At 45.8% G+C, this 15,845-nt stretch overlaps 2 long non-coding RNA genes across 2 annotated transcripts in view; one reads left to right on the top strand and one right to left on the bottom strand.

Moving 5' to 3' along the window:
* The window catches only part of LOC311591745, a 153,985-nt gene that overhangs the window by 2,035 nt on the left and 136,105 nt on the right, over nucleotides 1–15,845 (top strand). The window lies entirely within an intron of this gene.
* LOC311591746 overlaps nucleotides 1–15,845 on the bottom strand; it is a 167,087-nt gene that overhangs the window by 24,906 nt on the left and 126,336 nt on the right. The window contains exon 2 of the long non-coding RNA XR_014777181.1: nucleotides 729–1,169. This is a non-coding gene — a long non-coding RNA (uncharacterized lncRNA). The remainder of the gene's footprint in view (nucleotides 1–728; nucleotides 1,170–15,845) is intronic.

The raw sequence follows: 15,845 nt of genomic DNA, 5'->3' as shown, positions 1-15,845 counted from the left end.
TGCCGGACCCACCTTGGCCATCGCCTAATGCACGCAACACGCTCCAGGCTCGGTAAAGCAGGAGCCGCGGTGTAGGCGGCCGATATGAGACGCGAAAGCACCCCCCACTACAACCATGACATGGACTCACACCACCGCCACGGGAGGAGACGAGCCGGACGGGGAAAAAGGGGCTGCCCGCGGGTCACGGCAGGCACCTAGCATGTGTGGTCGGCCACCCCAGGGAAGAAGCAGAAGGAGCGAAGAGATGGGAGAGGATTGTGAGAGAGGGTCGGGAATGGCAAGGGCTGCCCACCCCACAACAGACGGCAACGTGCCCCGCCTCCTCACCATCCTCTACCTCTTTCCTCTTCCCTCCTTCTTTCAACCCAGAGGACCGAATGACCAAGACCGACCACACGCGGCAGCAGGCGATGCGACACGGGACACTCGCCTCCCGGCGGGGAGGAACAAAGACGGACAGACGAATGGACAGACAGACATGGCCAGCCGACCGGCGTCTCTCCTTAATGATCCTTCTGCAGGTTCACCTACGGAAACCTTGTTACGACTTTTACTTCCTCTAGATAGTCAAGTTCAACCGTCTTCTCAGCGCTCCGCCAGGGCCTTGGGCCTACCCAGGTGGGGCCGATCCGAGGGCCTCACTAAACCGTCCAATGGGTAGTAGCGAAGGGCAGTGTGTAAAAGGGCAGGGACTTAATCAACGCAAGCTTATGACCTGCACTTACTGGGAATTCCTCATTCATGGGGAATAATTGCAATCCCCGATCCCTGTCACAAATGGGGTTCAACTGCTTACCCATGCCTGACAGCTTAGGGTAGGCACACACTGAGCCAGACAGTGTAGCGTGCGTGCAGCCCCGGACATCTAAGGGCATCACAGACCTGTTATTGCTCAATCTCTGGTGGCGGAATGCCACTTGTCCCTCTAAGAAGTTGGGGGACGCCGACCGCTCGGGGGTCGCGTAACTAGTTAGCATGCCAGAGTCTCGTTTGTTATCAGAATTAACCAGACAAATCGCTACAGCAACTAAGAACGGCCATGCACCACCACCCACGGAATCAAGAAAGAGCTATCAATCTGTCAATCCTGTCAATGTCCGGGCCGGGTAAGGTTTCCTGTGTTGAGTCAAATTAAGCCGCAGGCTCCACTCCTGGTGGTGCCCTTCCTTCAATTCCTTTAAGTTTCGGCTTTGCAACCATACTCCTTCCAGAACCCAAAGACTTTGGTTTCCAGGAAGCTGCCCGGCAGGTCATGGGAATACCATTTCATTTTGCGTAATGTTCTCTTTGGTTTAAATGCTGAGGAGCTGTCACGCAGAAAAGAGTGTAATTTATGAGAACAACACAACATCATCCGAGCGCAGTGGTGCTCGCTGGATGATACCATCACAAGGGCATTATTGGCCCAATCCCTCCAGTACTGGCACTGGCCATGGAGGAGGTGGGCGGGGCTCTCCCTCTCCACCGGGCAGGTATAACAACCAAGTTTTGGGATTTTGTTTTGTTTTGTTTCTGTCTCAAACTACCACTACCCCCACACCCTCTGCCCCAAGACAGGGTTTCTCTGTGTAGTGTTGGCTGCCCAGTCTGGGGCTCCTTTTGTAGACCAGTCTGGCCTTAAACTCACATTGATCTGCCTGCCTCTGCCTCCAGAGTGCTGGGATTAAAGGCCTGCACCACCATGACATGCCTGGCTTTGTTTTTGGTTTTGTTTTCCGTTGCCTTTAACCCCACCACTTGGGAGACAGAGGTGAGAGAATCACTTGCACTTGCATGTCCAGGACAGGCAAGGCTACATGAGAAACCTTGTCTGGAAACAAACAAGCAAGCAAGCAAGCAAGCAAGCAAGCAAACAAACAAAAAACTACAATTTCTTTAACCCAAGAAAAGTTCTATTTCTACACTAGGTCAGTATACACAGTGATTTTCAAGACAGACAGGAATAGAGAGAGAGAGACTCTGTCTCCAAAATAATTTAAACACTGTGTAAGTAGATAAGTAAGTAAGTAAATACATCGATGATAGATTGATCTATAGATAGATAGATAGATAGATAGATAGATAGATAGATAGATAGATAGGATTAAGGGTGTGTGCCACCATGCCTGGCTAAATATTTAATTCATTACTCAAATATTTTAAAAGATTAAACTAGTCATTTATTTAGTGTATTCTCCGTAATATACTAATACATAAATACACAGATGTTAGATACATACACACATACACCCATAGATACATAGATAGATAGAGAGAGAGATACAGAGATAGAAAGATAATACACACACAGACAGACAAATGGAGACCAATCCTCATAGTTCCCTCATTTGATCACCACAGAGTCAGGCAGCCTGGTCTAGGGAGTGCCATCTACATTCTAATGTTTATTATTCATCAGTCAGTACTGAATCAATTTATTAGCAATGCAGTAGTGACTCTATAACCAGCCCAGAAAATCAATGTGATTCTATACCCAGCACGAAAGGGTGGGGGGGGGGAGAGAGTGAGAGAGATATTGACTAAAATAAATAACTGGCCGGGTGTGGTAGCACACCCCTTTAATCCTAGCACTCGGGAGGCAGAGGCAGGTGGATCGCTGTGAGTTCGAGGCCAGCCTGGTCTACAAAGCGAATCCAGGACAGCCAAGGCTACACAGAGAGACCCTGTCTCAAAAAAAATCCAAATATAAATAAATAAATAAATAAATAAATAAATAAATAGGAAAAATGGAACCAAAATCCAGAAAAAGGAAAGTATTTTCTCTGTACGTAAGCAATTCTAAGTTGTTATACCATTCCTTCTGCTTACTTTGGGTTAAACTTTGTGTTCCTAAGAAAAGTGTCCATTTTCAAAGAATAGCTAAATGGCTCTTATGTGTGGTGCCTGATTTTCAAACTTTTCAAAAAGCACGGCCTGCCTGCCTGCCTTCCTTGAATTCCCAGCACTCCGGAGGTAGAGGCAGACAGATCACTGTGAGTTCGAGGCCAGCCAGTCAGCCAGCCAGCCTGCCTGCCTGCCTGCGTGTCTGTCTGTCTCTCTGTCTGTCTGTGTCAAACCAAACCAAAGGAAACCAAGTAGCAGGGCCTGCCATGCATCTGGGCCATAGGAGGACAATGAAGTTTCACTGGGTTGTATATAGACCATGATGAGTTTGGGGATAGGAAACTATGATTGGAAGGCATGGTAGGAAATTAAAAATCAATTAAATTGAGAGCCCTGCCCCTCCACAAACCTAATCGAAGAAACAGTCAGTCAGTCTTGAAACCCTCAGGTAGCGAGTGTCTAAGCCAACTGTACGCTTTCATCCATCGAGAGTGTGCTTGGTTAAAAGAAACTGAAAAACGAAAAAGAAAAGCAAAGATGGGTGGGGGCTGGAGAGAGATGGCTCAGTGGTTAAGAGCACTGTCTGTCTGCTCAATTCCCAGCTCCCACATGGCAGCTCCCACCTGTCTGCCTTTAACTCCAGGTCTAAGGTTATCTGACACTTTCATGCCTGCCTTGTTCTCAGAAGTCGGAAGCAAATCTGGAGGTGCATCACGGTACAGGATCACCTCCAAGAAAGCCCACATGGCTAATGAGCTCCTTGAACGAGATGGCCCTCGGCATGCCTGGCAGTTGCGTGCAGCCGAGCCAAAGAGTTTCTCATTCATGAAATAAAATAAAATACAAAAACCAAACCCTAGCCCTGAAACGATGATGTGGCTGGTGTGCCTGAAACAAAAATATAGGTATGCGACCCAACAGGAACAGGAACAGGAACAGGTCTCTCTCAACACCAGGAGGACTTAATCTATCTTGGTCTCCACTGGTAAAGATCCCCCCACCCCCCCTCGCACTCAAATGTGAGCTATAAATGGGGCAGCTCTCTCCACACATCTTGTGCCTTAAGACAGTGGAAAGTCTAGCCAGCACTCAGCTTGGAGGCAGAGGCAGGTAGATCTCCGTGAGCCTGGTCTACAGAGTGACTTCCAGGAGCTGTCACACACAGGAAACCTCTGTCTTGAACCCTCCCACCCCCCACCCCTCCGAAAAGGGTGGAAAAATCACTTTTCTTCGGGAAGAAGTGGACACTAGCCAGTCTGCAAAGAGGTGTGTGTGTGTGTTTGAGGGGTGGGGTTGGTGTTCCTCTTTACTTCTGAAAGAAACAATGAGTCAAGCAAAGCCTTCCTTTGATTTTTATCCTCACATTGTGGGCTTACATTGCAAGAGGAAGACTAGAGGAATCAGAGGTGGTTCTTTCTAAGTAAACATTAAAGACCAGATCTTCAACTGGAGCGAGTGAGGGTTTGTTGTTGTTGTTGTTGTTGTTGTTGTTGTTTTCCTTTTCTTGGGGGGGCGAGTTCTAAAACATTCCTTCTGAAAGCAAACTGAACTCATGCACCAGGAGAATCATGTCTCAGCAGTTAAGAGTACCGGGTGTTCTGACACACTCCTCGTGAGTACCAGTAGTACACAGATAGATGCAAGCACAGCCAGACAAGCGCGCGCGCGGACCCCCGCACATGATGAAACAAGAAAAGTTCCAATGAGTGCAGTTACAAAGACAGAATCGGTTGTTTTGTTATTTATCTTTAAAGACGTGTGTGTGTTTGCATGCACGCTGGGGTGTATATAAGTCTTAGAAGAATCACATATGTACACTTTAACAAACCATTTCTAGTTTAGATCCTCGAGGTGCCCATCTACCCAGGGGACACGCCAGATTTCCATTGAGCCCTATCTCGCTCTCTTAAAAATGAGACCACAGGAGCCACACCAGACCTCCCTCTCAGCTGGGGCCTTTCATTTTGTTTTTCTCTCTTTCTGTTTTAGATTGATTACTGGATTAAGAGTGGAGTGTTCTGCTTGCCTCTCAGGACCTTTGGAAGAGCAGCCAATGCTTTTAACCCCTCCTGAGCAATTTTTTACTTTTCTTTCGTTTCATTTTATTACTTTTTGTGGTTTTTCGAGACAGGGTTTCTCTGTGTAACAGTTCTGACTGCCCTGGAGCTCACGCCTGCCTCTGCCTCCCATGTTCTGAGACAACAGGCATGCATGCGCCACCACTGCCCGGCTCCATTTCATTTTGCGAAATGCTCTCTTTGGTTTAAATGCTGAGGCGCTGTCACACAGAAAAGAGTGTAAGTTATGAGAACAAAACACCATCATTCGGGCTCTGTGGTGCTCCCTGGATGATACCATGGCAAGGGCATTATTGTCCCTGCCTCTCCAGTACTGGCACTGGCCATGGTGGAGGTGGGCAGTGCTCTCCCTCTCCACCTAGTGGGTGTGACAGCCAAGTTTTGGTGTTTTGTTTTGTTTTGTTTCTCTCTCCCACTACCACCACCCCCACACCCTCCGCCCCGAGACTGGGTTTCTCGGTGTAGTGTTGGCTGTCCAGTCCTGGGCTCCCTTTGTAGACCAGGCTGGCCTTATACTCACAGCGATCTGCCTGCCTCTGCCTCCCGAGTGCTGGGATTAAAGGCGTGCACCACTATGCCATGCCTGGCTTTGTTTTTGGTTTTGTTTTGCTTTGCTTTTAATCCCAGCACTTGGGAGACAGATGCGAGAGAATCACTTGCACTTGCATGTCCAGGACAGGCAAGGCTACATGAGAAACCTTGTCTGGAAACAAACAAACAAGCAAGCAAGCAAGGAAGCAAGCAAACAAACAAAAAACTACAATTTCTTTAACCCAAGTAAAGTTCTAGTTCCAGACTAGGTCAGTATACACAGCGATTTTCAAGACAGACAGGAATACATAGATAGACTCTGTCTCCAAAATAATTTAAAGACTGTGTAAGTAGATAAGTAAGTAAGTAAATACATCGATGATATAAAGATAGATAGATAGATAGATAGATAGATAGATAGATAGATAGATAGATAGGATTAAAGGGGTGTTCCACCATGCCTGGCTAAATATGTAATTCTTTACTCAACTATTTAAAAAGGATAAAATAGTCCTTTATTTAGTGTATTCTCCGTACTATACTAATACATAAACACATAGATGTTAGACACATACAAACACACATAGATAGATAGATAGATAGATAGATAGATAGATAGAGGACACACAGACAGAAAAATTGAGACCACTCTTCATATTTACTGCATTTGATCACAGCAGAGTCAGGCAGCCTGGTCTAGGGAGTGCCAGCTACCTTCTAATGTTTATTAGTCATCAGTCAGTACTGAATATATTTATTAGCAATGCAGCAGTGACTCTATAACCAGCCCAGAAAATCAATGTGATTCTATACCCAGCATGATAGGGGAAGGGGGGCGAGAGAGAGATTGTGTGAGGAGGCTCTCTCTCCTGATATAGAAAGTATACCCACCCTTTCAATAAAAAAGAGAAGAAGAAATAAATAAAATAAATAACCAACCAACCAACCAACAAACAACAATAACAAGAAAAAGACCACTACAGGCAGTAATTTGTTTTGGAATATAATTTACAGGGGAAAGAAATGTGTGGATTCACATACAGGCTCAAACATAAACAGGAGACCAATGAGACCAAAAGACAGAGCAGCCGATGCCTGTTCTTATCGTTCAGGGTACTATTAATGTGAAATGGTTTGGGGTCCTTCCTAGTCCCCTCTAGCATGACCTAGAAGTGACTGACTTAAGGTGACATCAGGAAGCAGTCCATTTCTTGAAGCGGAAAGAAATGGGTCCTGGAAGTGAGATAGGTAGGAAGGAAAGAAGGAAGAATGGGGTCAAAAACCAATCTCAGCACGTCAGAGGCGGTGGTCATAGCTAGAGACTGTGAATGATCACTCAGCTGTGGATTAATTTTTAACACCCGTGGGGGGTGCCAACGCACACATACACACACACACACACACACACACACACACACACACACACACACACACGATGACACAAGAAAAGCTCCAATGAGGGCAGTTACAAAGACAGAATCGGTTGTTTTGTTATTTATCTTTAAAGATGTGTGTGTGTTTGCATGCATGCTGGCGTGTATATAAGTCTTAGAAGAATCACATATCTACACTTTAACAAACCATTTCTAGTTTAGATCCTTGAGGTCCCCATCTACCCATGGAACACGCCAGATTTCCATTGAGCCTTATCTCGCTCTCTTAAAAATGAGACCACAGGAGCCACACCAGACCTCCCTCTCTGCTGGGGCCTTTCATTTTGCTTTTCTCTCTTTCTGTTTTAGATTGATTTCTGGATTAAGTGTGGAGTGTTCTGCTTGCCTCTCAGGACTTGTGGAAGAGCAGCCAGTGCTTTTAACCCCTCCTGAGGCATTTTTTACTTTTAATTCATTTCTTTTTATTTTTTGTGGTAATTTGAGACAAGGTTTCTCTGTGTAACAGGTCTGACTGCCCTGGAGCTCAGGCCTGCCTCTGCCTCCCATGTTCTGAGACAACAGGCATGCATGCGCCACCACCGCCCGGCTCCATTTCATTTTGCGGAATGCTCTCTTTGGTTTAAATGCTGAGGCGCTGTCACACAGAAAAGAGTGTAATTTTTGAGAACAACACAAGTTCATCCGGGCTCTGTGGTGCTCGCTGGATTATACCATCTCAAAGGCAATATTGGCCCCGCCCCTCCACTACTGGCACCGGACATGGCGGAGGTGGGCTGGGCACTCCCTGTCCTACAAGCGGGTGTGACAGCCAAGTTTTGGTGTTTTGTTTTGTTTTGTTTCTGTCTCCCATTACCACCACCCCCACACCCTCCACTCCATGACAGCGTTTCTCGGTGTAGCATTCGCTGTCCAGTCCTGGGCTCCTTTTATAGACCAGGCTGGCCTTAACCTCACAGCGATCTGCCTGCCTCTGCCTCCCGAGTGCTGGGATTAAAGGCGTAGCCAGGCAGTGGTGGCAAATGCCTTTTTCAAATCCCAGCACTCGGGAGGCAGAGACAGGTGGATTGTTGTGAGTTTGAGGCCAGCCTCATCTACACAGCGGGTCCAGGACAGCCAAGGTTCCATAAAGAAACGCTGTCTTCAGGAACCAAAACCAAACCCAAACCCAAAGAAACAAAAAAATTTAGACCGAGGGGCTACACCAGACCTCTGAGACGGTTCCTTTCATTTTATTTACCTTTCTTTCCTTTCATTATTTTTTTTATTTCTGTTTTTTTGGGCGGAGGCAAGGGATTCATTTTTCATGTTAGGGTTTCTCTGTGTAGCCTTGACTGTCCTGGACTTACTTTCTTTTGTAGACCAGGCTGTCCTAAAATTTACGGCAATCCTACTGCCTCTGCCTCCCGTGTGCTGGGTTTATTGGCATGCGCCACCACCAGCTGGCCTTATTTTAATTTTTTTCTGTGCATCATTCGGTATGAATGTGTCAGATCCCTTCTAGTGGCGTTACAGACAGTTGTGAGTTGCCGTGTGGCTGTTGGGAATCCAACCCAGGTCCTTTGGAAGAGCCGACAGTGCTCCTATCCACCGATCCATCTCTCTAGTCCCATTTGCTTTGTCTTCATGCTCTCTTTCGTTTGAATTCTGAGTCACCGCCACACAGGGGGGAAAAAAATCTTCCGAAGTGATCTTCTCTGTTCTCTGTGTTTACCATCCCTCTAAATGGCAGGTACTTAAATCCAATTCACACGGGGTGGGGGGCAGGAGGGTGGAGCGGAGGGCCGGGGGCGCGGGGGGGGGGGGGATTGTGAGGAGCCTCTCACCCCTGACCTGGAAAGTACCCTTTAAATTAAAAGTATAAAAAAAAAACAACAACAATACTACAAACACACTTTTGTTTTGGAATATAATTTATGGTAGAAAGAAATGTGTGGGTTCGCATACAAGCCCAAACATACACAAGAGACTGGAGAGACCAAAAGGCAGAGCAGCCGATGCCTGTTCTTATCGTTCAGGGTACTATTTATGTGAAATGGGTTGGAGTCCTTCCTAGTCCCCTCTACCATGACCTAGAAGTGTGACTGTCTTAAGCTGAAATCAGGAAGCAGTCCAATTCTGGAAGAGGAAAGAAAGGGTTGCTATGAGTTCAAGGACCAGCCTGGTCTACAAAGTGAGTCCAGGATGGCCAAGGCTACACAAAGAAACCCTGTCTCGAAAAAAAACCAACCAAACAAAAGAAGAAACATAAAAAAATCTTAAAAGAATCCCACGCGCATCTGCCGGGTATAGTAAGGTGGCCCATGCCATTAATCCCAGCACTTGGGAGGCAGAGGCAGGTGGATCACTGTGAATTTGAGGCCACCTTGGTCTACAAAGTGAGTCCAGGACAACTAAGGCTACACAGAGAAACCCTGTCTCAAAAAAATAGTAAAGATGAGACCATAGGAGCAACACCAGACCTCCCCCTCAGCTGGGTCGTTTCATTTTGTTTTTCTCTCTTTCTGTTCTCTTTGAGTTCTGCATTAGGTGTGCAGTGTTCTGCCTGCATCTCCACCTGCGGGCCAGGAGAGGGCACAAGGTCTCCTCATAAATGGTTGTGAGCCACCACGTGGCTGCTGGGAACTGAAGGCTATACCTTCCCAAGAGCAGCCAGTGCTCTTCAACCCTGACACATTTTGATTTTTGTTATTTTTATTTTTTATGTTTGTGGTTTTTCGAGACAGGGTTTCTCTGTGCAACAGCTCTGGCTGTCCTGAAACTCACAGAGATCCACCGGCCTCTGCCTCCCACGGACCGGGAGTAAAGGCGTGTGCCGCTATTTTATGTTTCTTAATGCTCTCGTTGGTTTAAGTGCTGAGGTGCTGTCACACAGAAAGGAGTATAACTTATCAGAAAGAAGCACCATCATCAAGACGCTGTGGCGCTCGCTTTTAGATGAAAATAATGACATGGATGGGAAAAAACAGGACAAATAAAACAACAATCCAAAAATGTACATAAAATTTACTGAATCATTAATAAACAATAAGCAATGAAATTTGGGCTTACAAACAGGCAAAAAGATAAAGAAAGAGACATATGTTTAGAGAGACCCTAAGGCAGAGTAGCCATGAATAGAGAAACTGATCATTTTATTTTCAGTAATTACAACAGAAAACACAAATAGAATTGACTGGTCTGGAACTTTTCCTGTGTCTCAGGCAGACTTATTTAGTTAGTTTTGGGTTCTTTGAGAGCTAGTTTCTTTGTGTAGCCTTCACACACACACACACACACACACACACACACACACACACACACACACACACAAACCGGGAGGGTGAGCATGAAGGGGGAAGCAGAGAAAGAGAGAGAGAGAGAGAGAGAGAGAGAGAGAGAGAGAGAGAGAGAGAGAGAGTGAGAGAGTGAGAGAGAGGGAAACCTGTGTAAAATAACATGTCTGTCTGGAATTCAGGGTGTAAAGAAGGTGAGATATCGATAGGGCCTTATGAATGTCCATTGGGAGTCAGAGGGAGACAGATAGACTGTGAATTCAGGTGGCTAGTCTGCCCTAAATAGTGAATTCAGAGACAATAAAGGCTACATAAAGAGACTGACCCTGTCTGTGAAAATCCAAACAAACAGCAAACAAATGAGAGTTTTCCTGTGAAACCTGAAAATGGCCGACTTTCACATCAGCCAGCCATGAAGGCTGCTCGACCTCCACCTCCAAGGAGAAGTAGGGTGTAACTGAAAGATAATTAAGAGATAAACAGTCAAGCAGCAGCCTCACCCACTCTTTCTGACACATGGTCAAAGGGTAACCTTCAACTTTTGCTTTTTTTCCTTTGAAAGTAATAGGCCTTGCTCTGGCCTGTAAGTCTGTGTGTGTGTGTGTGTGTGTGTGTGTGTGTGTGTGTGTGTGTGTGTGTGTGTCTATGTCTTTTTTTCCCCCAAAACAGGGTTGCTCTGTGTAGCCTTGGCTGTCCTGTCCTGGACTCGCTCTGTAGACCGGGCCCACCTCAAACTTATAAAGATCTGCCTGCCTCTGCTTCCTGAATGCTGGGATTAAAGGCCTGCACCATCATGCCCAGCTTTGTTTCTGTTCCCTGCCCCCAGTGTTCACATTTAAGTCCATCCATATGAGTCTGGTGTCTGAGAGGGGTCAGTGAGTGGCCACTCTTGAACACATAACCAAAACAAAACAAAACCAAATTATCAAACGGGAAAGGCAAAAGCAGGCCAATCTCTGTTTCCAGGCCAGACTGGCCTACACTAAATTTCAAAGACAGCCATGCCCATCAAATACAAGCCTGTCTGGTTTGGTTGGTTGATTGGGTGTTTTTGTTTTTGTTTTTGTTTTTGTTTTTGTTTTTGTTTTTGTTTTTGTGGCAGGTTTTCTCTGTGTAGCCTTGGCTATCTTGGACTGACTTTGTAAACCAGGCTGGGCTGGAACGTACAGAGATCTACCTGCATCTGCTTCCAGAGTGCTGGGATTGAAAGCATGTGTGTTTTTAATTCCCTGTTACTTTATTGTCCATTCAATTTGATTTCATAAGATAGCTCTCTCTCTCTCTCTCTCTCTCTCTCTCTCTCTCTCTCTCTCTCTCTCTCTCTCTCTGTGTGTGTGTGTGTGTGTGTGTGTGTGTGTGTGTGTGTGTGTGTAAATGACCATGTGTGTTCTGATACGCTTATCCTTTTTGATTGCTCATACAAACTATGATTGAACCTTAGACTCTGATGAGTGGCTAACCCAAACCCTAACCAGGCCAACCCCTCAGGCCATACAAAGTGAAAGTAGAATAAGCCCAAGTGAAAGAGAGCAAAAGTGACCTGCCTGACAAATCAGTTAGTGGCAAATCAGTTAGGGAAGGCAGTTTCGGGGAGGGAGGCTCCTTTTGAAAACACCTCACCGCTTGGGGTCCCTCCTTGGTTGTGTCTGCTGTTGATGCCAACGCTGTTCCTGCCCAGCCCCAACTTCTGGTCTCAGACTAAATACAGAGTTAGAGCGAATTAAAGCCCCAGTCCAATGGTGCTAGAGATAATGTTCTCTTTCCAGCTGCTGGGTGCTGACATGACAGGCATGCATGGATTAAGTGCATGCAGTAATAAGAGGATGGAGCCCAGGGCTTTGGAAGCACCCTAGGCCGTGGCTTCCCCTCCCCCCTCCACCCCACCACCAACCCCATCCTTCTCTCTCTCTCTCTCTCTCTCTCTCTCTCTCTCTCTCTCTCTCTCTCTCTCTCTCGACATTTTTTGTTGTGGGGCTGTGTGGTTCTTTTTATCCAGGATGACTCCTACTTGTTAGGCATGGGCCAGCATGTTCATTACAGGGAGGAGTGGAGCCCAAGGCTTTTGAAGCACCCTAGGTTAGGGCTTCCCCTTCCCCTCATGTGTCTGGAGCACTGAAGGTAAGGAAGGTGGAACAATCCATGGCGCCTGCTACCATGGCTACCACATAAAATTAAAGCAAATTTAATAGTGAAATAAAAATCAAATGTGTGCCTTGAATCACAACTCAACCCTCAGGACGCAGAGGCAGGCAGATCACTGTGAGTTGGAGGCCAGCCTGGTCTACAGATTGAGTCTGGGATGGACAAGGCTACACAGAGAGACCCTGTCTTGACAAACCTAAACAAAACAAACAAACAAAAACAAAAAACCAAACAAAACCCAAAATCAAGTATGCTAAAAAGACACATGAGCAACGCACACACAATCTGTTTATTTCCAGACATGGGCCAGCATATCCAAAGTTAATGCAGCACAGACAGAGCTTCGGATTCCCTAACCTATAGATACATAGATAGATAGACAGACAGACACACAGACACACAGACACACAGACACACAGACACACAGACAGACAGATGGTAGTTAGGATAAGTGTCACTGGAAATCATTCACTATCCCTCTCCAGATCAGACCTCCCTTCAATGCACAGAATTCTAACTGCTTATGTCCACTGAGTGATTGGATTAAAGGTGGGTGTGTGTGCACGCACGAGCGAGACCACACCCGGCCTCCTTTCATTTCTTTACCTTCCATGGATCTAAGTCTGGGGTTCTAGTGGTCAGTGTGTGGCTAATCTTGAACCCATAACGCTGTCACTTTATTATATGTTTAGTTTAAAGTCAAATTCTCTGACGGTGTTCACCAAAATGAAGCCACCTTCTGGAGGGCAGATATCACGGTGGCTTACCTCACCAATATGGATGCAGTCCTGGGACATACTTTTCAAGTTCATTTACTCTGGAGGACCAGAACTTAAATCCAATTTGCATGTGTGGAATTCTGAGGAAGTTCTCCTAATCTACACAGTACCCTCGCTGTGTGAAAAGAAAATCAACCAAACTGTTTAACTCCCTGTCTTTTGAAAAATTGTTTATTAATTAATAAAAATATTAGAAGGAAGCCGGGTGTGATGGCGCATTCCTTTAATGCCAGCACTCGGGAGGCAGAGGCAGGCGGATCGCTGTGAGTTCAAAGCCAGCCTGGCCTACAAAGTAAGTCCAGGACGGCCAAGGCTAACACAGAGAAACCTTGTCTCATAAAATATATATATATTAGAAGGAGGAGAAAGAAGAGGAGGAGGAGGAGGAAAGGAAGGAAGGAAGGAAAGAGCCAGGCCTGGTGGCAGCAATGCACTGATTATTTAAATTTTTCATGGCATTAGTCATAAGAAAAAAATAAAATAAAGCAGATATAACTAATTGTCCTGGCATGCACCACCAAGCCCTGCTTCCTTCAATTTCATTTATTTATTTACTTATTTATATTGGTTTTTTGAGACAGGGTTTCTCTGGGTAGCCTTGGGTGTCCTGGAACTTTGTTTTTACACCAGGCTGGTCTCAAACTCACAAAGATCCACCTACCTCTGCCTCCCAAGTACTGGGATGAATGGCGTGTGCCACCATGCTGGTCCTTTCAGCTCTTTATCTCCAAGAAAGTTTCTAGGTAGTCCTGGGAGTTCCAACCTAAGTCCATCTACACATCAGTTTCAAAGACAGCCAGAGGGGAGAGAGAGAGAGAGAGAGAGAGAGAGAGAGAGAGAGAGAGAGAGAGAGAGAGTCTATCTCCAAAAACCTTAGATAAGTAAGTACATAAGTAGATAGATAGATGATACACAGACAGAAAGACAAATGGAGGCCAAGCATCATAGTTTCCTCATGTAATCACAGCAGAGACAGGTGGACTTCTGTGTTTGGTTTTTCCAAGTACATATTTAAGTCTTTATTCGGCTATCTATCAAGGATAAACTGGTCCTTTATTTAGTGTAGTCTCCGTACCCCATGTGTAACCATTGAAAACCCTAACTAGATGAGGCCTGCCTCCAGCTCACAGAGTTTCACCTGCCTCTGCCTTCAGAGCTATGGGATTCAAGGCCTACAGCACCACAAAGACCTGGCTTCTTTAAGTTCTGGTTTCAGAAGTTAACGCCAATGTGCATGTACAGAATTATAGGGAAGCCTTTTCTGATCTACACAGTTCCCTCGCTCCATGAAAAGACAAACCACATAAAGGCTTAACTCACTTTCTGAAAACAAAAAAACAAAAATAAAGAGCTGGATGGAGAGGTGGCTCAGAGGTTAAGAGCACTGACTGCCCCTCCAGAGGTCCTGAGTTGCATTCCCAGCGAGCACATGGCGGCTCACGGCCATCTATAATTTGCTCTAACGTCCTCCTCTGGTGTGCAGGCATACACGCAGGCAGATGGAGCACTGTACACATAATAATGAATAAATATTTTTAATTGAAAATAAACTTTTAAATTAACCATAATGACAGGGAGGAAAAACTAGTTCAGAATCTTTCAGTAGCCAGGCGGTGGTGGCACATGCCTTTCTTTAATCCCAGCACTTGGGAGGCAGAGACAGGTGGATTGTTTTGAGTTTGAGGCCAGCCTCTTCTAAACAGCGGGTCCAGGACAGCCAAGGTTCCATAAAGAAATACTGTCTTCAAGAACCAAAACCAAAACCAAACCAAAAGAAACAAAAAAAATTTAGTCCGAGGAGCTACACCAGACCTCTGAGACTTTCATTTTATTTACCTTTCATTTTATTTACCTTTATTTCATTTCATTATTTTTTTTATTTCTTTTTTGGGGTGGGGGCAAGGGATTCGTTTTTCACGTTAGGGTTTCTCTGTGTAGCCTTGACTGTCCTGGACTTACAACCATGCTGGGGCCACAGCCTCGGCTGTCTGCAGCCAGCACTCCTGGACTGTGTTACCGCTCTGCCAGACAACACCCACATAGATCACTGTGCCGTGCAGCTCCTAACACAGCACAGTAGGACCCTGTGTTTTGCACACTGACTTCCTAAGAGTGCCATTACCAGCCTGGCAAACAGTTAGAAACAGAATCAAAGGCCACTTCATTTGGACAGTTTAAGAGGAGGCCCCGGTAGGAAGCAGCTGCTAAGATCCACGGCAGGTTTTTAAGGCCCTCTGAAAGGCCCTGACTGCAGCATGCTCGCAGGCCCTTGAAATGTGCTCTCCAAATCAGGACCAGTCAGCTCTCCTACAGAAGGCTGATGACTGCCTGCCACTCAGTGAGCCTAGATGCCACTCCAGAGGCTGAGGGGGGTGGCAGAGCTGACCTCACCAAACCCAACTGCTATTACCAAACCACATGCCAAGAATAGAGAACCTTCTTCTCCAGGGGACACCACTCAGGAGAGCCTGAAGTGCCATCTCAGAAGAGAAATGCTTGCACAGCCCTGAATCACAGCAAGGCTCATGCTGACAATGAAGGAAGTGGTGATGCCTCACAGAGAGGACTTAACAGTTAAGGCTACACATTGAAAACCAGAAAACAAGGGGTGAAGTCAGTCCCCTTATCTTTTGTATACTAAAACTAGATTGCAGTGTTATGACGCATTTAAAACAAACTTCCACTATGTTTTAATAATGTTAATGCCAAGAAAAAAATGAACCTTCCTTATTTTTAATAGTACCTATAATTAAAACAAGCTTGAGGCCAGCATAGATTCACATACACGTGTATATATGGGCATAGATGCAAACATGCATATAA

This window comes from Acomys minous (assembly GCF_964271855.1).
Source record: "Acomys minous genome assembly, contig: scaffold_24, whole genome shotgun sequence".
Classification (NCBI taxonomy): domain Eukaryota; kingdom Metazoa; phylum Chordata; class Mammalia; order Rodentia; family Muridae; genus Acomys; species Acomys minous.
The sequence above is the reverse complement of the archived record's forward strand: the minus strand, read 5'-3'. Positions and strand labels throughout refer to the sequence as shown.